The sequence below is a fragment of the Taeniopygia guttata genome, chromosome 1 (genome assembly GCF_048771995.1).
Source record: "Taeniopygia guttata chromosome 1, bTaeGut7.mat, whole genome shotgun sequence".
Classification (NCBI taxonomy): domain Eukaryota; kingdom Metazoa; phylum Chordata; class Aves; order Passeriformes; family Estrildidae; genus Taeniopygia; species Taeniopygia guttata.
In genome coordinates this window covers 85,539,097-85,562,747 of record NC_133024.1, presented here as the reverse complement: position 1 = coordinate 85,562,747, position 23,651 = coordinate 85,539,097, and the positions used below count along the sequence as shown (strand labels likewise).

Below are 23,651 nucleotides of genomic sequence, written 5' to 3'. Positions count from 1 at the left end.
CAGTGCAACATGTATACATTAGCAAAATCAAGTCCTTATGCTGTTCAGGAAAATTTGGCTTGGAACTGAATAGCTAAAAAAGCTATCTGTCTGAGTTGCTTAGAATACTGCACAGCTTCTGCCAGCTGAATAAAACCAATAGCATTTCTATGAACAGAAAGCTTTTGACAACAACCTTTGAATTATGAGTGGCAAGAACCGTTCGCTTCATTTTTAACTTCTAACCCATGATGTATAGCATAGCCCTCATTTGAGGATAAGAGGTTACTATCTTATTGACTTGGCTTTAAATTGCATTTCATTGTATTAAAGAGCATCTATCTTTTTTTTTTTTTTTTTTTTTTTTTTTTTTTGTATTGAGTGAGATATACTATAATGTATTACATATTTGACTTCCATTTGGCTGTAAGGCTAAACTTCCAGAAACATTCAGACTCAAATCTAAGATGGTATTTAGTGGAAAACATCCCAGAAAATTAGGATTATACAATTACCTTATTGGTAGTTTGATTTTAATATAGTTTTGCTGATAGCTACCTTTGTACTTAAGGATTGTAAATTAATTAGACATACTGCTTCATCTACTCAGGAGGCAGGAGAAGAGCTGAGCTAATAGCTATGGGAGTGCTGTACCGGTTTGAGACTGAGGCTAAAACGACATGATAGAGGGAGAGGTTAGTCCTCTCCCAAGGTTGTCACTCCTGGTCACATTTTAATGTGAATTTATTAGACTGAAAGAGGTTAAAGAGGTAATTCTGGAAAGAAGAGAGAAATTTCTAACATAAGATGGAATTCATCAATAGTCCTGGTGTCTGTGGGGAGTTGTCAGATTCCATAATATTAACCATGTAATTAACAGGATATATAAAGTGATGTGCTTTCAAATAATTTATATTTCAGATGCCTATCGATGTGCTAATAATACCTCTATTTTTTCTTTCAGTCTCTTGAAATCACTGCATTCCTTTTTTTTTTTTTTCCTCTCATCTGTATAAAACCCTTTCCATCTATCAGAGAGATCTAACTAGTGCTTATTCCCAAGGGTGACTTAATGGACAAAGTATAGATAAATCCACATGACAAATCCACTTTACAATATGGCACAGCTGGCATTCCCTGCTCAAGTTCAGCTCACAAATAAACTTGTGAGGGGAACTGCATTGATGCAGAGTGCTTATTGCCTCACTCTGTCCTGGAAATGACCTCTCATAGGCATGGTGGTGCCACACTAAGTTTTGCATCTCTCTTTCAGACAAATTAGGGTGCAAGGGGTCATTTGCACTGTGCTTTGCAATTGGGTGTGTGCTTTAGTTGGCATTTTTGTTGCTCTTCAAAACATTATTATTATTATTATTATTATTATTATTATTATTATTATTATTAATCTAGATAGGAAAGAAAAGGCTTCCCTGAGCAGTGGAATAAAAGCAACACCATAGTTTTGTGTCCTGTCATGAAGGTACCCCACTGCATAAACTCTTTGCCAGTGATGGCATCTTCCCTCGTGCTCCTCTCTGGTGATGTGGGGAGGGAACAGGTCTGGGGCAGTTTCAGAGCTGTGTTTGGACTCAGCAGGGCTCATGGGTTGATGGACAACTGGCTGCCATCAGTTGGTACGGATAAGGACCAAGTTATTAGCACTGTTAATAATTAAATTACTGCTGATTTCAGTAGGACTTCTTAAAAACTTCTGTCAGATTTGTCTGAAATCAATTAGCAGGTTCAAAAGGACAGCTGTGGAAGAGGGACTAGATGGCAGGGAGACACCACAGTCTAGATGCTTTGCTTTCCAAGGAAACCCTGTTGACCATGCAACACGTGTCAATTTGTGAAACAAACATGGGTTTGGAAAATAAATCTTTCTTTTAAATATAGTTTCAAAACCATATTTATCACTAGATGAAGGAAAAACGTTCAGATTGAATATCTAGCACTGAGCCCAAAAGACAAGCTTACAGGAAATTTCCTTATGGGGTAATTTAGGTCTTTCAGGAAAAATGGTGTGTAGGAGGCAGCTGGAGTCTGTGAAGGGCAGTCACTGTCCCTGTGCTGGACCTAGTGCAGCATCTTGAACCAGAAGAATCCTGATCTCTGGTATTTTCAGCTAAAATGATGAAAAAGCTACAGAAAGCTGAAGGGAAAAGAAGAATGAAACCTGGACCTGAGTCTGACGCAGGCCACCTTTCCCAGTGTGTATTGAGCAGCACAGTGAGAGCTGAGCTCAAGTCTGTACCCTCAAACCCTGCATGTCTGACTGTCACATCCTGGGCTTGTAAGATGACTGGATTGGTGGGCAGTCTAATGATTACCTTTTGCTCTGACTGAAAATGAAAATGCCTGGTCTAGTTACAGAATAGACCTGAACATAGACCCATGTGAGAACATATGTTCACACAGAGTAGCTGAAGGGTGTCAAGCTAGTTTTTCCTGCTATATATAAGCAACGTATGGGAAAAATTCCATTTCCACACTCACTTATACTAGAAATATTTTTCCCTTATATCCATAATACTTATAACTGATCAACATAATGTAATGGCATTCTAAACATATTCTAGTGACTGCATGTGTTTCTATCAAGTGTTGTCAAAGAGCAATATTGTATATTAACATTAGAAGCATATCAGAAATTGAAGCATTTTCTTCTCCTATGCCCTGGCCATACTATTGTAACAGTTCAGTCATACAACCACTTCCAGCAACTGAACAATAAAACATTTCCAGTCACCCTGCGAGTTCATTTTATAGTAATTTAAAACTGCCTGTTACAACCAATAACTGGGTGCTGGAAACGAGTGCAGCAGTTATGAAGTCCTGGCATATGACTTCTTATGGAAAGCAGTGGTTTTATCACAGCTGTGAACATGCAAGTGACCCAAGGCATAAAATTACTGCTCAAAAAAAAAGAGATCTTATCTCCAGAAAATGCTCAGATACCTACTTATGACAATTACAACAATGATGATTTCACATCTGTTAGGCAGACAGTTTTAATCTGTGAAAGGTTAAGTATTTGACAGTTACTTGTTCTTACATACAGATTAGCTGCCTGAAAGTTTAACCTTTAGATGTACTTAAGCAACTACTCTTTAACATTTATTGTGTAAAACCACCCAAATAAAAACTGTCTCATGACGTGTAACTCAGAAATACAGGACATTCCTGTATTTTCACGTTCCTTATTTTCACCTTCCTTCTTACCAAATTGTTTAGGTGACTTTGCTTCTTCCTTTGTGCCTGAAAATATTTGTAAGCAATGCTGCTTTAATTTGAACAGGTACCACTTCATAATTAAAGGATAAAAGAAGGATTTTGTGATTAAATGTGTGGAATCAGTTATTTTGACTCTGTAAAGAAGGCTGCTGAGGAACATGATTATTCCTTCACATCAAATTGTCCTGAAAAGCTGGGCTGGGTAGGGGGAGAGGGAAAGGGGGAATGAATCTTTATGTAGCCTTTGCACTACCTAGGAGTGGAGGCAGAGGAATTATTTATGTAGTAGCAGACACATTTCCAGATTTCTGTAGGCTTTTATTGATATTTCCTAAGCATCATAAAACATGGGATGTTTAAAACCTCTTGCATTGTTATGAATTAAATGAAGAATTATCATATGGAACTCAGATTTTCTTTTCATTCACACAGCTAGAGTGAGTCAGTGGGAAAGGCTTTCTCATTCACAGTAACAAAGCTGCCCAGTTCTCATTTTTCCTTTAATAGGTGTATCAGACTATCAGTGCCCATATGTGTTGGGTGAGCATTCCATATGGGCAGCATCTATGGTGGGCATGCTGCTCATGGAGTGCAAGGAAGCCTCAGCACACACACTGGGCTGGAGCAAACATGTTCCTCTCCTCTCCTCTCCTCTCCTCTCCTCTCCTCTCCTCTCCTCTCCTCTCCTCTCCTCTCCTCTCCTCTCCTCTCCTCTCCTCTCCTCTCCTCTCCTCTCCTCTCCTCTCCTCTCCTCTCCTCTCCTCTCCTCTCCTCTCCTCTCCCTCTCCCTCTCCCTCTCCCTCTCCCTCTCCCTCTCCCTCTCCCTCTCCCTCTCCCTCTCCCTCTCCCTCTCCCTCTCCCTCTCCCTCTCCCTCTCCCTCTCCCTCTCCCTCTCCCTCTCCCTCTCCCTCTCCCTCTCCCTCTCCCTCTCCATTTTGGTCATCAGAACTTGTGGAGACTGCCAAAACCATCCTGAGGATACACACTGGAGGAACTGGAGGAAGTGGGCTTTTTTTAATGCTTGCAGTGGCATTAACCATTGTGTTTTTATGCCCCACTTACCTTGCTTCGTTGTAAATGGGACTGCAGTAGCCAGCCCTATAATACTGTAGACCATTTCAAACCCATTAAAGACTAATGGATATCTAGTGACAGAAAGTGTGCTGTGTGCCAATTAGAATATTTAAACTGTGCAATAAAAAGGAGTTACTATAATCACCTTTGAAGTTGAATATATGATTGAAGGTAATGTGCTGTTTTTTCTTCAGTTGTTTGAACAATAGGAATGTTTTTAAAAGAAAATTGATCTGTCAGTTTTTAAAGGCCAAGAAACACACAGAAATATGTCTTCTTTTCCTATTTTCTCCATATATTTTAATGCATATTTAGTAACCTAGAGTTTTTTCTCCTCCACATTATAATGAACTCTTTCAAAACTGATAGGTGGTAGATTCATGTGTTTAACCATAGGTTTCATTCCATATATAGAGTAAGAACTTCACTGAAGATACAGAATGCCAGTGGCATGAATATTTAATAATTACACTTTGCACTTTTAAAGTTTTTTCATCCTTTCTCTCTCTGGGATTGCCAAACCCATCTGTCTGGCCTCTGAACCTGTTTACAGGTATCTAAATTTAAAAATAAAAAAAACCTTAGTTGCAATTTCAGAACTTTTTGGTGAAAGTGGGGAATACTCACCTTATTTGTGAACTGCAAAATAAATAGAACAGTTTTTTTTTTTTTTTTTGTTTTCCCTTTTGTGTTTCTGGTGATGTATAGTATATTGTATTTCAGTTAGTGGGAAGTTACAGGCCAGACACACAACGTGTAAATTGGTAGAGATACATTGACTTCTATGGAATTAGACCAGTTGGCTGATGGTAGCTATGGATGTGGCCATCAGAAATCATGAAATTCATATATTAGCTATAGCTGTCATGCTATAGCTGTCATTATTTAGGTTAATTGAATTAATTAAAATAAATATTTATGCTTAAAGCAAAACAGTTTATGTTCTAATAAGATAACAGACACATTTTACACATCCTTTTCTTTGCTGGATTTTCTTCCCTACAGATAATGATCTTTCAATCTCTGTTCCATAAATATGCATGTCATGTTCAGGTTTCTATTCAATGCATGCATGAGTAAGTACCACTGAATTTGATTAACTTCATTAACGATAAATAATGAAGAACACTATTTTAACTATTTTAGGACAAACAGTCACCTGGATAATGTTACTTGCTTGAGTAACCTTCTTCATCCTAATGGGATTGCACACAAGGGTAAAGTTACTCAGATATGTATGTGTAGGTTCAGTCTTTTATTATGTAGCAACCTTTAGAGCTTTTACTATCTGGCAAGCCATCATTTATATCCTTTTTAAAAAATATTTATGGCTTCCTTGACTAATTGCTTCTTACATGACTTAGAGCCTTTTGCATTGGTATCATTTGTTAAAACATATCCAGAAGCAGGCAGAGCAGAATCATTTTTCAACTTTTTAGTGTCATTTTTATAGACAAATAACACTTGTAAATGATGGATAATAGCCAGCAGAATGCTGTGTTGTATAAAATGAGCATGAGTTATATTTGCTGGGAGATAGAAGGTTAACTTGACTATGAACTAATTGAGGAACCTCATAGTAAATGCAAAGTGGTGCGTGCACACTATAAACAAGACTTGAGCTATCTAAAAGGAGGACTTAGGTTAATTCAGTATTAATTTTTTTTTTTTTTTTTTTTTGCACACTAGCTGGTGTTTTCTTAAAAAAATAAACCTCAAAAGCCATATTGAGCCCTAACGAGCTTGTAAAAAGTCTAGAAGGAGAGACACCAACAGCATGTTTAAAAAGATGAGACGTTAACCTGTCAGAGTGTTGGGGGTGGATTTTGTGCTCCTTCAAGTCTGGTGCAGGCATGGTCACTTCCATTTGCAGTTTTGACTTGAACATTTGTTTCTTGTCTCATAAAATACTGCTTACTTGGCCAGTATTTGAAAAAGTCATTACATTTTTTTGTGTTCTGCAGTTCATAGTTTACACTTACGCTGTATTTTATGGCAGAATTCAAAATAACTGCCTTTTCTTTACCCGAGAAATATATGCAGTTGCATATTACCAATGTGTGCAACTGAATAACTTTTTTATGGAGAGTACTTGACAGATGCCAGTTAACGTCAAGTGATACAAATACTCGGTGCCAAGCGATGGCAGGATATACAAATCAACCTGGTACCAAATTTTTTTCTGCATAAATAGCACAAGGCTGTGACCTAAATGGACCGTGTGCAAATGTTTAACTTGATGCACAGGAGGAGTTGCAGTGATTTAAATGGAATTATTCGAGTATTTTAAATGTGTGTGCTTATGTGCTTACAAAATGGGGGCTACATGAAGTAAAATCAGAGTTGGAGCTTTATGGTTCTGTAGAGCCCTGTGTAAATGTTCTTTCACTCACCCTAAAATTCCAAATAGGATCACTTTATTTCTTATTAGAGGGGCTGGATCCAATTTGTCTGTGCTACCTAACACTTTCAGAGATATTGCTGCAGAGCAGATGTGGCCAAACTTTCATTTGTTCACTGTTCAGATACTCTTCAGTTGCTTTTGGGGTTTTTTTTGCACCTCATTACTGGCAGGCTGCTTGCCTGCCTCATTGCATTGGCTGCTTTGGTTATGAGAACTGAGAAAGCTGTAGACCATCTAAACTGTTCTGGTGGTCTGTCTCAGGGGTGGTCAGCATCTCCTCCCTGATATGATCAGATCAAACATGCCTCCAGCATGGCCAAAACAAAGGCATTATTCTTGCTGGGCACCCTGTGCCAACTCCTGTGCAGCTCAGCTTTCTTTCTCCAGGGCACCGACAGGTGAAGATCATGGTCTGATGGGGTCAGCCCTGTGCCCACTCTGCCCGGTGGGACAGAAGCTGGGGAGAGTCCTGTTCCCACCCTGGCTGCAGGGCAGGCACCACTTCTATAAACTCAGTTGTCACAGGCCTTTCCTCAGGGATCCCAAGTGTTCTCTGAAGCCCAGCTCAAACAGGGAGTTTGGGTTGACCTTTTAAATTTGTGTTCCCAGAGGTTTTTCCAGTACTTGAGTAGGGCTAGTTTGCCCTTGTGGGTCATTGTAAATACTTAACATTGTATTTACTCATCCTGTCTTTAATTTTTGCAATGGTTTCAATTTGACTTTTAAATAAATATTTAGGGTGGGGATAGAAATTAAACAGTTGAACTCTTGCCAACATCCCTTTTTTGTCCTTTTTCAAAGGCACTCATGAGACTCAGATGTAAAACTCTGGATAATATCCTTCCAGTTATGGCATCTGGCTTCTTGGCAGTCTCTTTGAGAAGTTGGCAGGTTGCTTGAAGAAGTTGGCTTGGTGTTGCCTTTAAATCCAAAACTAGCTCTCTTGTAATTTTTTTAAGATGCTTTCTCCTTCTGCTTGTTATTTTTGCTTGCTTTACCTTTGATTCAGATGAATTCTTGCTTTATTAATCATTTGATTCTACCATGCTTGCCCAGTTTTCCATCTAGCCAGAATCTCATGGTAAAAAGAGATTTTTTATATTGTTTTAAGATGGGTACATATATCTGCTTTAAAGTGATCTCCAACTGTGTGCAAGAATCTAGTTTTGGTTTTTTGGGTTAGGTGGTGGGTTGAGTGAATCAGGAATAAAGGTAATCTTAACTATACTGGACTGGGTAGCCTGAATGCTGTGTTTCAGCAGCTTCTTTATTGCTACAGTATCACTCAGATCCATGTTTCTGAAGTGATAGCTCTTTAGAAGGTAATTTAACAGCTTTAGCAAAAAACAGTTTTTGTAGGGAATATTTTAATACATCCACTTTTCAGATATTCTCCCCCCACCACCGCTTTTTTCCCTTGCAATTTCCTTTGGTTTTCAGCATCCATGTGGAACCTGAAGATATCTTTCAGTGTTTTGTTACTTCTCGTTTACTGTATATTTTCCTCATGTTGTACATAGCGTGCAGCTGCCTATGTGTGAGTAGGTGTTGGTGTGTGAGCATGAGTAGGAAGCAGCACTGCCTCAAGGTGGCTGGCAAGCCTGCAGAGGAGAGCGTGCCTGGGCACACACACTGCCGTGCAGTCCCCTGCATTGCAAATAGTCAAAAAATTGTTTTCTTTGTTTTAGTTGGTATTACAGTGCTGCTCCATGATATTCCAAGTGGGTCTGGAGGAGGTGAATCCTCCATGGCACAGTTTCACCCCAGTCTCATAGAGAAGGGCACCGAGGCTGTGGTACTTCTTTGTCGCCCAGGGAGAAATATTCCATGCTGAGGTCAGTACTAATTGAAGCCTTTTGCACAGCAGCCGCAGGAGCGGGCACCAGACAGCTCCCTAGGAAGCAGCCTTGCCTTTTAGATAGTGTCAGATCACAGGCATGACTTAATGGAGTTGTTGCTTATCCATCAGCCCTGAACTGAAGATGGATGCATTTTCCCTGTGCTCTCTGTGTCTGGGATGTTGGGTTAAAATAGTGTTACTTTCTGCTAGGAGTAATAAAGAACGTATGACTTGTGTTGTGTGTTATCTGTCTGTTTGCATGGGTAGGTTTCCTCTGGATGCAGTATCTTTGGTTCATCCCCTTGTTCTTTTGGAAAAGGCTGTCATGCCCCCGTCTTTGTTTGACAGGCGAGAGGAGAAGGACAAGAGGAGTGTAAATGGAGTGTTCTGTACCCAGCTGGTTCTCAGCTGCACCAGCAAGGCAGAGTGCCCCCCTGGCTGGCCAGACAGAGCTGAGGCTGGTGTGCTCCTTCACACTCAGTGAGCTTACTACCTGGGGGATGTGGGCTAAAAGTAATCAAAAATCTCTGAGGTGGGTCAGCATTGCAAGCATTGAAGAATATACCAGGCTTCTCTATGGGGTTTTTTTTTGCTGTCAAAATAGGCTGTGGTGGGGTGAAAAGAATCAGATCAAGGTGAATAGTTGGTTGGAAAAGGGCATGTATAATTGCTTTTAGTCAATTGTTGCAGATAGAAAAAAAAAAAAAAACAACCCTTTTGGGAATTGGAGGATGCATAGTGAAAAAGCCTAGAAAGTGCCAGCCCATGGTTACAAGAAGGTCTATGTCAGTGGGAAAGTGTTCGAGTAAATCAATATATTTCTCCTATAAACTCATATTCTTCTGAAGTATGCTTAATATAACAACTACAGGCTTCTTTTTAAAGGGCATGTACCTGCTTTACATGTATATTTCCTAAACCTTTAGAACTCAAAATCATTACAACTGCTTGTACCATACAAGTACATGTATTTCTGACTTCAACAAAATAGCACCACTACCTTCATTTAAGTTTTAATTGCTCATGCCAGAAGTTGCTTGTGTACTGGCTTGGTTTTGCTACAAAACATGGATTTCTCCATTTTAATTTAAAAATTTAAAACAAAAACACCAATCAGAAATTTTTACTAACTACATTTATTTTCAATTCCCATTTATTTTACATAGTTGTGACTCAGACTTGATTTGGTATCCTACACCTCATTATTAAAGATAGTTAGCTATTAGAAATTTCCAGTGCACTTTGTATAACCTCCTGTCCCCGTGCCCCCTATGTAAATAAAAGAGAAGGTGCTATTAGTGTAAGGTCAGACATGGGGTCCATTAAGCCAGCTTTTGCTACCAGTGACCACACAGGGTGGATAAAGGTGACAGCAGAACAGAGGAGGCACTAAATACTTGAAGTAAGCTTGTGTACATTAAAGTGTGTTAAACCCCTGCATGAACGTGTTTGGTCTATCCTCAAAGGGATCTTACATCAGTGCAGTTGATCCCTTTTCCTCTTGGCGGAAGGATAAGCTGCCATAATATATGTTCATCTGACTGGGAACTGACTTCATTCCCTCGGCTGATTTGTGTTGACTTTCCTGAGAACCCCTGTGAAGATGAATCTTCAATTGCAGCAGTATCTCTCTCCTCTTAACCTACAAAATAATTGTCTCTGTTAGCTTTTTTAAAATGCTGACTTTTTAAATAGCTTTTTCTGAATTACATCAGGCTTTCTATTTATACACTGTTTTCTCTTCTGTGTTGCAGCGGGTTAGGAGAAAGGAGGTATATGATCTTTGGCCACATAAGATAATGGCTTAATTCTTATTAGAAGTTTAGATTTTCATCATTTTTTTATGCATTGTATGTTAAAGAGAAATTTAACTAGAAACAAATTTCCTTTGTGACAGAGGTATCAAATGAAGCCCAAGCAGTCCAAAGTGTGATGATCTAGATTCCTGTATTTGGTCATTATAGGTAGCCCTGCTGATAGGCACAGTTGTTGCACATCATTCCACAGGCAACCATTGCCCCTGTTTGGGGAACTGTAGCCCTGTGGAAGCCACTTTGACGGCATCATTGGCTGCATCCTTTGAGTGCCATACAGCTGCTGTGCCCATGGAGTGACAGTGGAATAGTAAAAATGTTAACCTTGATGGCTGAATGAAACAGCACCTTGTGACACAGAACTCACTGAGGCTTCGCCCCGGCTTGTACAATTTTATCTGCAGTTTTATTTTTTCAGAGAGCTGAATTTTGTTGTAAGTACTGAAATAATGTTATTTGAAAGCAACAGTATGTTGTGTTACCTGACAATATCATTTACATGGAATAGGAGCAACAACTATCAATTAGAAACATAACTCTTTTTTAACCCTCACTTAAGGTTTAAAATATAACACTAGGAATGAGCTTCAGGGAAGTAATTTGTAAAGAATTTTTATGACTGTCTTCCTTTTTTTTATCTGTGTGAGTGAATAGATAATACAGCTTCCACTGGAAAAGCTCAAAGAGTCATATTTGTAAAGGATAAAGACATTACCTTTTGGTTCCCAAGAAGTTTAAATTGCACCCGATTTGCAAATTTATAAAGCACTTTGTAATACGTAAGACTAACTCTAGATATCAGTGGATGAGTATTGGTAGTAATTTCACAGTGTGAGCATATCTGAATGAGCTGTGGGCTTATCTGCATTGATCCCGAGCTTATGATTGCTAAAGATGGTTCACCATGTCAGTGGTTTAAGATCTTTGATTAAAATAGTAGTGCTTGTTGTTTAAACAGAATATCATTCTGGTAATCTGCAATTACTGAATACAGATTTACAAAAATCAGAGAAAGCAGTGAGGTCACATAGAAAGTGATACCCAGTCACCAGATGTATTTATTAGTGTCACATATGAAATTTGTGAGGCAAAGTGGCCCTGAAAGAATTTGCTGTCTTTCTAAGCGGTAGTCATTTGAGGAATTGCCTAAGATAAATGGGTTTGGCTAATTGAATCATACACTTTCATAGTGTGCTACATATAAAAGTAGACTAGGAAATAAATATAATTAAAGTAAACATGCCCTTCTAATTAGTAATTGTTTCTGCTGTTTTAAGCGAATTTCAGTGTCACAAAGTAGCTGTTCCAGTACAAACCTAATAATGAAGGCTGTAATAACAGGTGTAAATTAACACAATGGAAAACATTTACTGTGTAACATTCTAAATTAAAAATGACATTAACAAGCCCGATTTTTAAAAAGCTGTATAATTAACATTTGTTCAACCCCTGACAAATTAGTGCAATACAAATAAATACTAGATGATTTTATTTATAGCTTATAACATTTTTTCATTTTATTTTTGTTAACCAGTAAATGGAGCAAGTGTGGTTCATTTTTTCCGAGAACATGTCATATAAGGGCACTGTCAAAGGAAAGGCAAAGAAAAAGAAAAAGCAAAGATATTTACCCAAAGGCATTTTTTGATAAGTGATGTGCAGGAATTGTTTGAATACTTAACAATATGACCCAGTCAGTGTTCTTTAGTTATGTATGCTCTGAAATAAAATGTTGCAAATGGTTTAAGTTTGGAGAAATGCAAGTACAAGCAGAATAATATCTACTGTGCAATAAAATACTTTGATTCCCCCAAGTGCATCTTCAAAAAAACATAACGTACTGCTAAGTGCTTAGCATTGATGTCTGTCTCTGGAAGAAATATCACCAACAGTATTTTCTTTTTATGATGGAAGTAATAGAATGCCATGCCATTAATAGGTAAGCAAAAAACATCCAAACTAGTTAAAAAAGGAAGTCTTTACTTCGATTTGTGACAAAACATGTCGTATTTTCACCTTTTAGAAAATGTCCCATCAGATCCCAAGCTAGAGTATAATATATCTGCACCATACAGACAAGTTCTTCTCTTCTTTCTTGATTTTTTTTTACTAAACTTGTAAGAGCAGAAAAATAGTTTTCTGATGAGATTAGGGGCAGCTGTAATTTTTTTCAGCTTGCCTATCAATAGAAAATCATCATTGTTTAATTTACTTTTTTTTTTACAATGTCTTCTTGGCCTGTCATAAATTACAACACAAGGTAGTCAAATTCAAATATCATGACTTTTATTCCCAAAGTGAATTTGTTAGACTGTATTTACCTCACAGTTGCAAATCCTGAGAGAAAGTGAAAAAGTAGTCCTTATAATGTACCATGTACAGTGAACTTAAGCTCTGGGACTCAGCTTTTGATGCAGATACCTTTTTGCTAGCCATGATTTTCTACCACATTCATGGATGATCCCAAAGCCCACTCTGATGAGAATTTTCCTGAGTTGGTTCTGAATGGCTGATGCTTAGTGTTTGGCTTTACATGTGTACTGTTGGGCATAGTCAAGATGTCAGGTGTTTGAGTTTGGTCACAAAATCATCTTGCTCATAGGGACTACCTTTTTTGTTGTGGTAAAATGGGATTCAGATCTTTTGTGCACCAGATAGTTTTAGCAATGAAGAGTAAATTTCTAGTAGAAAATATAAATATAACTGCCCTGAGTAGAACCCCATCTGTAATTTTTAGTGTCAGAGGTAATTCTAAGTTCTTTATAACCAAGATATTTTAGAAAACCTCTTACTTGTTTTTGCATGTCACTTCTTGCATGCCTTGCATGTCTGCAGCAGCTGAACGTGGTTGATTTGGAGATCATGGAAAAAATGTTCCTACTCTCGCATCTTACAGATCAGTTTCTGAAGAAAGGAAAATGTCTCTGTCCTTTAACCCATATATTAAAAGAAAAGCACAAATTATTCCAAATAAAAATTATTGCAAATGCTGGGCTGCATAGAACCTTTATTCTGCCCCTGGCTTTAAGTCAGAAGAACTGTCTCAGGGTTCTGTGGTCAAGATGACCCCGAGATCGTAAAAAGTCTTTTTCTCCCAGCCTGTGCAGCCAAAGAAGAAGTTGGAATGCGTAGGGTCGGCTTCTCAAGGTTGTTTATTGTCTCTTATCTATAACATGCTTTCTCAAGGAGCTGTGGTCTGTCTAGCAGGTCAGTCTGCGACAGACTCCAGCCCCCTTGGGGTGGAGTTACCATTTTATACTAAAAACTATGTGTACTATGTTTACAATAATGTGCCAATATCTATCATTTATGTTGGACAGTGTGTCTCTACCTTAAACTAATAGAAAAGTGTCACCATCACAGCCAGACATGGAGAGCAAGAAGGAGAAGGAGGTCAGGACACGTCCATATCCGTCCATCTTGTCCCCTTGAACGCCTTATTTTAAAACCCTAAAATTCTACTTTTTCACCCTGTGTTAATTCAACTACCCCACTATTCAAACCCTTGTGGCTTGTAATTCCTCATACAAAGTTGGCAATTTTTCCCATGGGCTAAAATTGAAGCCACAGATGTCTTTGACTTTGTGCCAAGGTCTCTGAGTCGCCTGACAGGGTCTCAAGACAGCCAGGGCAGCCAGAGGGATGTCCTGGATTCCCACAAACTGCACCTAGGCCAGCCTGACAGATGAGAATTTAACCTTTATAGTGCCTATGAGTCCCTCAAAATTGTGGAGTAGACACACAGGGGCTTCTATAGGTCCCTACTCCAGAAATACTCTTTTTGATGTATGTTCCTCCCAGAAAAGTGTCTTCATTGTTGAGGAGAACAAGTCTTACTTTGGTAAATGATAACAGCTAGGTATTTATGAAGGAGGAGCATCCCTGTAATAGTGTCAGAGGGCAGTTTTGCTCATCTGGAAGGAAGATAAGATGTTGTGTTTTTCAGTGGATAAAGATTTCCCATTCTTGTTTATTTTATGTATTAAACCTGTCTTAAGAAGGAACAATCCTAACAATAACTGTCTGCTGGTGAGGACAAGTTGTGAGGAAAACTGAGATAAAGAAGCCAAGGACTCTGTGGAGTTGATAGCTAGCCTCTTAGAACCCTTCCTTTTAAAGTTAGATAGCATTTCTAAAATCGTATCTACATCTCCTCTTCTGCAAATTAAGTTGCATGACTTAACAGACAGAGAACACAATTAATCATTGTCCGCTCTGCAGCAAGTTTTTATAGGTGGCTAGATCATTATCATGTGTCTTCTCTTTTCTAAACCAGACAAGCTCAATTTGTCCTTTTTCATACCTCACTCCTTTATCCATCTGTCTCTTTTCTGGGCTACATCACGACTTTCCTACAGCAGAGGTCCTCAGGGCAGCGTGTGATTTCCTCAGTGCTCAACTGTGGGTCAGTTTTGGGTGAATCACAGAATCACAGAACGAGTGAGGTTGGAAGGCACCGCAGTGGGACATCTGGTCTGGCCTCCCTGCTCGTGCAGGGCCACCCTAGGGCACATTGCACATGAAGTTTGTTATCTTAGCTGTAAATGATACTACTTTCAGCTTGATACTTAGGCCTTCCCAACGATTAAATTAGTTTTAATTTAGTGGAACACATCAGGAACAGCAAAATGTTCTCTAGAACCATGTACAAAACTCAGAAATCTTTTTTGAGTTACTAAGAAAGAAATTGTCTTGGTTCACAGCAAAATAGATCCATGCACATCACAGTTATTTCATAGTTTTTTTAGGAAACAGCCTCAAACAGAAACTTGAACAAATTCACTGAGCTTATTTTCTTTTACTTGTATAAAAAAACACCCAAATGGATTATGATAAGTTTTTTGCTTTCCATACGCTAGCAGGAAGTAATTTTCTGCCATTCCCTTTGTCACTGAGAAACTCTGTCAGCATTGCTACTTAGGAAATTTTAAGGAAGGCTAAATGTAGTAGCAGTTTCCTGCTGAATATGGCATGTTAACAACAAAATATTCTCTTGTTAATAACAGCTTCTGTTTATTTTTTGCACTGGGATATTCCAGTTACCAAGTGTGAAATTTACCTTGGTTTGTTTGGTTTGAAATAAAAATCAAGTTCACTGGTGATTGGTGTAGGTTTGTGCTCTCTCTAACTCTCACCTCTGTCATTTTTTCCTCACTGTGGAATCCATCAGGGTTAGGAAGGAACAGCAAGCAGGTTCCTTATCTTTCTGTTCAGTGCTGCTCTGGCTTTCTGCAAGCCCACAGCACTGTGGAATGCTGCCACTGTTCACCTGTCTTACATCCCACCCCAGGAACCAGCTTTTAGTGGGAAAAAATTGTTCTACTACATCTACCAGAGTCACCCTACTAGTGTCTTTAAAATGTTAAACACCTTCCATGAGGTTCAAATCTTATCCCTTGACAAGAATTTGGGTATTTACTCTGAGGGTTTGGATGCCATCACTTTTAAGACTAGAGAGCCTGAGAGCATGTGAGCAGCTAAATCCAAACCGCGTCATTAGCCTGCTTCGAAGTTCAGGACTTTTAGCATGGTGAATGTGAGTTTGAGTGAACTGAAACTGGTCAGGGATCGGGGCAGAGCTTGTCTTGTTTTCAGAGTCCTTTCTATTTCAGTCCTGTCCCATCCCCCGAGAATTGTGGGATCGTGGGTTGATAATCTGCCGATACAAAGAAGGAGGATGGGTTCCTCCAGTATGGAATTTTTTAACATTGTAGATCTCCTATCTTAGGCATCAATCAGCATTTTCTTGGCTTTTCTGAAGTGGAAAAATCAGGAGAATTTCCTTTGGTCTTGTTTCCTGGTTTTCTTTATTTCCTTTTGGTTATATTCTATTATCCTAGTGAAACAGAACAATAATTAAATTCTGGCCCTTTTTTTAATGCACCACCTGTCAGAGAATTATTTCAGTCCTTCTAAGTTGTTCCCATGAAATCAGCTTCAGTGGGCTTACTGACAGGTCACACAAATTTGATATTCATGAGCACTGTAGTGAGAGAAGGTCAAACAGAAGTCAAGTGTTTTGAAACATTAAAAAAAATGTAGAAAAAATTACTCAAAGATTTTTAAGCTTCCTAACACAACAAAAAGGGATCTTTACTACAGAAGATTCAAATAGAAATGTTATAGACATCTCCCAAATACATGTTTTTAGAATAATACGTACAATTTAGATCCTTCCTCATGTTTCTGCAACTGCACATAGAATTTAGATACCTCTTAACACTTTCAAAATGAAACACTGAATAATTTTACACCTTATACTATACAGGTAAATAATATCCTTATAATTTACTGTGACACAAATATACATTTATGCACTCAGACTTCAAGCAGAGTATGCAGTAAAAATAAAATATTTCTGTCTTATAAGCTTTGTTGTTCTTGGTAAAGCTAAAATTTGCAGAGAGAAAGTAGTCAGGGCAAGGGAGCAGTTAGGGAGTGGGCAAAAATGTATCCAACTTCAGCAGGTCACTGGCTTCCTGCTTTGGCCTGGAACCAGGCAGATTCCCCCAAGTGACAGCATCTGCTCCGGCACCACCCCTCACGGGCATCTCTGGCTTCTGCATCTATCACAACCATTGAAGCTTCTGGGTGATTTTTTTTGTCATTTTTATGTCATTTCCTTCCAATTATGAAATATTTAAATGCAATTTAACCTACTTGAAAGTGAGGCACTTGAACAGTCACACTGTTCCTGCAAGTTAAAATATAGGAGATGTTTTTGCACTTAAATTTCATTTAGCGTCTCGTATTTCTGAAGTATTTAAGTTTTGGTTTGGATTTATGGCATGGCCACTCTTTTTAAACAGAAGCAGAATGTTAAGGGAGACACAAACTGAAATTGTGATGCAAATGCTGGGGTTTTTTTTTTGCTATAATGAGAGATAAAATACCTCACTTCCCATTGCATGTGACTTAAGGGGGGAAAAACACGGGTGCTTCTCTGTGCAGCTCTGAAGGTGAGCATGAGTTATGTGATATAGTCATCTTTGTGGTCAGAATTAATTTGGACTAGCATGTGTAAGAAACTTACATGAATTACACCAGTCACAGGGCATAAAAGTTTTAATTTTTTCATCATTTTAACATGTATGCAACTTTATTCATGTGTGGATGTAAATTTTTCTTTTATTCATGGGTGTGCTGGTTTTGACTAACTTCTCTTTCTAATTTTGATTGCATAACCCTTGGGGCTAATGTGTCAAAATGTGATAGAACAAGAAGGATATAATGAATAAGATACTAAAAATGTTATATGTTTTGTGTGGCAGGCAGTTTTCTTAGGCAGGTTCTGAGGATATGTGGTGATACTATTATTTGGTAAAGCATAAACCTCAGGTCCAGTTTACATTGTCCATTTTCACAAGAAAGAACTGGGAAGGAATTTGCATTTTTCTTAGTTTAAATGTATGCAATGTCTTTTAGAGAAGTTGCTTAGCTTTATGGCACCGTGCAATGTTTGGCTACTACTAGTATCTTGTGAAAGGAGAGTGAAATATCCTCTATATAAGCCTTTTTTTCACTGTTTGTATCTTGAAGTTATATAGCCACAACTTTCTTAGGTTCTTGAACCCAGATTTATTACAGTGGTCCTTTTAGTTCTGTGAAAGTAAGCTGCCTACATATGTTCTAGAGAGATAGATTTAGGTATAAATTTATATATATAGCCATCTTTATAAATAAATATGGGTATCTCATTATATTTTCTGTTGAAATGTTTTCAGTTGAGCAGAATGAAGATGGAATTTCATAATTCCCCGTAATTAGATTTTATGCTTACAGACACTGATACAAGTAAATGATTGCTAAAAACAAGCACATTTTCTTCTTCTAGTGAGCTACATTTCTGTGTTCATGTAAGCAAAAGTAGGAATATTAGTGGAATTATTATTTAGGCATTTACAGAGGTTGATTTTTTTTAATATCTATGATTAACATAGGGTTTAACTTCTTTGGTTGTTTTATCTGCATGTGCAGTTATTAAAATCACCCAAAAACATCATCCAAACATATTTTTATAATGTAGATATGCTAGCACAGGTCTGTTTAAAATTTAGTTCAACCTTACCTGTATGGAGTGATGGTTTCTCTGCAATATATAAAATAAAAGAATGAAAAATAAATTAATAAGATCTCCATCTATCTATAAGATCTGAAGGAAAGATAAATTAAAACAAGGCATCTCAAAACATATTAATTATATGTTTTACAGAAAGCTAACTCAGTGACTGTCTGCTGAAGATCCTAAGAAGTGATTTTCTGTGAATACATAAAATCTGATGACTTATGCACTGATTTGCTAATAGCATTTTTTTTTCACAATGGGGCTGTTGTGTGGTTTCCATAATGCTGTAAATCATGATTAAACACATAAAAAAGATTGTCGCTCAAGATCCATTTTAAGCCAAGTGAAACATAATGCAGTATAAAATTTACATCATTTTCTTGATTAACCCTGATGAACCTTCAGTCATTATCCATTGTGGTAAAAGTAAATTGGAAATGTTGCTTTGTTAATAAAACATGTATAGACATTTTCATGAGTCATAGATTTGATGGTTATTAATAGCTGACACATTCATAATGAAATACTGTGCTTTGGCTTTCCAGGAAAGTATAATGCTGTGTAAGGCTGCAATCCTGTGTCCTCTACTTCAGGTCTGTATTTTGGTATGCTTTGGATATCAGATAATTGAATGTTGATCTAAAACCAGAACAGAAATACAGGAAAGAGTTTTCCGAATCTGTACATTGAGATGCTGAATTTGTGTATTTTTTACTCCTGTTTTATAGGAATTCTTAGCAGCACCAAAATTGTTTAACTACTTAAAGCTACTCATCTTTGTCATCCTGTGAAGTTTTTCTCCTTTTGCTTGCACGTCAAGAATGTTTTTTAATACACACTCTGTTACCTCCGTACTGGTAAACTGGTCTTGGATGTGGCTTAATGATTTAAACTAGGTTTGAATTGGGAAGGGCATAAAATCAGGCTCAATAGAGATAAGCCTAGGGGTTGCATGCCAGTGTTGGTGTGAAATCAATAGCCCAGCTGAAGTGCAGCTGCAGCAGTGCAGCAGTATGGGGAGCAAGCCCAAGGAGCTGGAAGCCATGGTGCACCAGGAAAACTGCAACATGGTCACTGTCACAGAGATGTGGTGGGATGACTTTCATGACTGGAGTGCTCCATGGATGGCTGCAAGCAGCTCAGAAGGGACAGGCAATGAAGGAGAGGTGGCTCTGTACATCAGGAAGTGTTTTGCCTGTAGGGAACTCAAGCAGAGTGATGATAAGGTTGAGTGCCTGTGGGTGAGAAAAGGGGGGAAGGCTAGCAAGGCAGATGTCCTGGTTGGGAGTCTGTTACAGACTATCCAAGCAGGATGCAGAGGCAGATAAAAGCTCCTATGAGTGACTGGCTGACATGTCATGATCTCTACCCCCTGTTCTTGTGGGAGACAACTTGCAGGATGTCTGCTGGAAACAGCACAGCAGAGAGGAGGCATGGATGAGTGGAAGTTTTCTTCCTGACACAGCTGGTAAGCAACCCTACCAGGGGCAGTGCCCCTCTGTGCACTGCTAATGTGCTGTTCATGAACAGAGAAGGGATGGTGGGAGACGTTCTGATCAGAAACCATAATAGTAGTCACAAAATTATAGTAATCACAAAATTATATTGTTTTAATTTCTTGGTGAAGTAAGGAAGATGGTCAACAAAACTTTAGCCATGGACTTTCTGAGAACAGACTTCAGCCTGTTTAGGACACTGTTCAGAGTCCCTTGGGAAACAGCCCTTAAAAGAAAGGAAGGCTGGGCACACATTAGGACAAAAATCTTAAAGGCAAGAAGCAGGCCATCCCAGTGTGCTGAAAGACAAGCGGGCAGGGAAGAAGAATGGTGTGGCTGAATAGGGAAGTTCTGCTGGAGCTCAGGAAAAGAATGAGAGTATGACCTTTGGAAGAAGGGGCAGGCAACTCAGAAAGAGTACAAGAATACAAGGATGTCTTTAGGTCATGTAGAGAGAAAATTAGAAAGGCGAAAGCTCAGCTAGAATTCTATCTGGCCACCACTGTGAAAGATAATAAAACATGTTTTATAAACACATTAACAAAACAAACAAACAAAAAACAAACAAACAAAAAAAAAACCCAAGAGGGCTGAGTAAAATCTCCATCCTTTACTGGATATGGAGGGGAACATTGTAGCCAAGGATGAGGAAAAGCCTGAGGTACTGTTCCATAGGGCTCACAGTCTTGGGACCAGCCCAGTTTAATATCTTAATTGATGATCTGGGCAAGAGAATTGAATGCACCCTCAGTCAGTTGCAAATGACACCAAGTTGGGCAGAAGTGTTGAGGGAGAGCAGGAAGTCTCTGCAGAGAGATCTGGACATGATGGCTCAATGGGCTGAGGCCAATTGTATGAGCTTCAGTAAAGTAAAGTGTCAAGTTGTACCCCTGGGTCACAGCAACAGGCTGTTCTAGAGGCTGGGACAGAGTGCCTGGAAAACTGCCCAGTGGAAAAGGACCTGATAGTGATGGCTGACAGTGGCTGAACATGAGCCAGTGTGGACCCAGGTGACCAAGAAGGCCAATGGCATCCTGGCTTGTATCAACAATAGTGTGGCCAGCAGGACTAGGGCAGGAATTGTCCCTCTGTACTTGGCACTGGTGAGGTCACACTTTGAGTGCTGTGTCCAGTTCTAGGTCACTTACTCTAAGAAGAACATTGAGGTGCTGAAGCAGGTCCAGAGATGGGCAATGGAGAGGAAGTCCTATGAAGTCAGCTGGGGTTGTTTAGCCTGGAGAAAAGGAGGGCCAGAAGTGACCTTATCACTCTCTACAGCCACCAGAAAAGAGGCTGTGTCCAGGTGGGGATCAGGCTCTTCTCCCAGAAAACTACGAACAGAACAAAAGGAACCTCCCTCAACCTGTGTCAGGGGAGGTTCAGGTTGGATCATCAGGAAGAATTTTTTCATTGAAAGGTGGTTAAGGGTGCTTGGAAAGGGGTGTCCAGGGAGGTGCTGCAATCAAGTGTTCAGGAAGTCATTGGATGTGACACTTAGGGCTGTGATTTGGCTGGCATGGTGGTATTTGGTCAAAGCTTGGACCTGATCTTGTAGGTCTTTTTCAACCTCAGTGATTCTGTGATTCTCTAATTCTATGATTGTGATCTTTGTTTTTGCTACTTTAAGTCAGGTCATATCAGGGTGAATTGCATGGTAAAATTTTTCTACCAGTTGTAGAGCTTTGAATTTGTGCATGCCACGTGAAGTATACCTTGGAGTACTTAGCAGTCTTGCAAACAGCTGTGGGTAGATGGGTCATTGTACAGAGCCCCCTGGAAGGAACAGGCTACTTAAGTAGCTCTAAAAAAATGGAAGTGAGAAGTGAGGAGGGATTTTTTTTTTCTCTAAAAGACCTAGAGGCAAAACATATTTTTTCACAATTTTCAGGGCACTTTTAAATTTATTTATATTTTATAAAGTTTCAGGAAACTTTTAAACTTGTATTAGGTTAATTTTTATGAGTTTTAATTTTTTTTTATTACTGAAACTAACACTGAAAATCTTTATTGACCGAAATCCAGTTTTCAGCAAACATATCAAAAGGAAGTTCAACAAACATTTTAAATAAAGTATTAAACACTTACTGCAAAATGTCAAATAGATTTTTTAAAAGGCCAGAATTTTTTCATTACATTTTAAAAGTTCAGAGCATCCCTAGAAATCAGGCAATGATAAGAGTAAATTCAGTTTATGGCACCATTCAGTCTGACCAAGACTATATGAATAATTTATCTATGTGAGCACATTCTCTACAAGGATGAAAAAAAAAAATTAAAAGTTGCATTTTTTGACTAATTATGACTGTAAGAAGCCTAAAGAATAAAAGCAAAGGAAAAGAAGAAAGGGCACAGGCCTGGAAGTTTGTAACTGGAACCGTTTCCCATGCATAAGGATATTGTGGAAAGCAGAAATCATTGTGGAGGAAAACAGGCAAAGGGGTGTTGTGTCTGACATCTTTGGCAGGGAAGCAATGGGAGAGGAAAGTGCTCAGATAGAGGAACTGCCAAGATAGGTAAGGTCTTTTGTAGCAGCAGCCCAGGGAATTCAGCACTGTTAGGTTAGGCAGAAAAAAAATGTTCTGTCAGTTGAGAGCAGCCTGAGGAGGAGGACTTGGGGGTGCTGATTGACAAGAAGCTCAATGTGGCCAGGCAACTGGCGCTCACAGTCCCCAAAGCCTGCTGTACCCTGGGCTGCACCAAAGCATGGCCAGCAGGGCAAGGGAGGGGACTCTGCTCCTCTGCTCCCATCTGGTGAGACCCCACCAAGGGTACTGCACCCAGCTCAGGTCCTCAGCACGGGTAGGATGTGGACTTGTTGGATGGAGTCCAGAGGAGGCCATGAAGATGATCAGAGGGCTGCAGTGCCTCTGCTGGGAAGACAGGCTGGGAGAGTTGGGGTTGTTCAGCCTAGAGAAGAGAAGGCTCCTGGGACACCTTATGCCACCATCCAGGACCTAAAGGGAGCCAGCAGCAGAGCTGGGGAGGATCTTCGTGCAAGGGCCTGTAGTGATAGAACAAGGAGGAATGGCTTCAAACTGAAAGGGGGTGGGTTTAAGTTAAAAATGAGGCAGAAATTCTTCACTATGAGGATGGCAAGACAGTGGAACAGAGCTGTGGATGACACACCCCTGGAAGTGTTCAAGGCCATGTTGAACAGGGTTTTGAGCAACCTGGTGTAGCGGAAGGTGTCCCTGCCCAGGAGAGGGGCTTGGAACTAGATGACCTTAAAGGTCCCTTTCAACCCACACCTTTCTCTGATTCTGTGGTTCTATGGGCTGTTGTATTTTTAAAATACAACACAAAAGTAACATTTTCAAAACTAAATTAAAGGATATGATTGTGATCTGTCAGGTTTGTGCTCTTCATTCTTAATTCTTTTTTTTATCACTTACCCGGGTGATGTGGATGAGGATACAAAAGGAATACTTTGTCACATCTACAGTATCTGTTTCTTGGTAGCCAAGATTTTTCACTCAATTTCTGGAGGTTTTTAATTTGGTAATTTTGAATTGCGAAGAAAAAGAAACTTTTTCCAGGTGTAAGATTATTGTATACTATTAGTAGTGGTGAATTTTACACTTGTGAATATACTTTCAAAGAATATATTGTTAGAGCAGTGCAAAATTCAAGCTGTCGTAATGTTTTGTTTCTAGCTCGGCTCAGTGTTGTTTGAAGATCTTCAACCATTTTTGTCAATTTTTCTAGCAGATTTAGGGTTATAAAAGAAAATAAGGTATTGAAAACA

General features: G+C 39.0%; 1 protein-coding gene and 1 long non-coding RNA gene across 5 annotated transcripts in view; both read left to right on the top strand.

Moving 5' to 3' along the window:
- Positions 1-23,651, top strand: part of AFF3 (ALF transcription elongation factor 3) — a 326,738-nt gene that overhangs the window by 20,735 nt on the left and 282,352 nt on the right. The window lies entirely within an intron of this gene.
- On the top strand, positions 10,192-22,184 carry LOC140684598 (uncharacterized). Its single transcript, XR_012057067.1, has 2 exons — positions 10,192-14,186; positions 14,220-22,184. It is a non-coding gene; the product is annotated as an uncharacterized lncRNA (long non-coding RNA).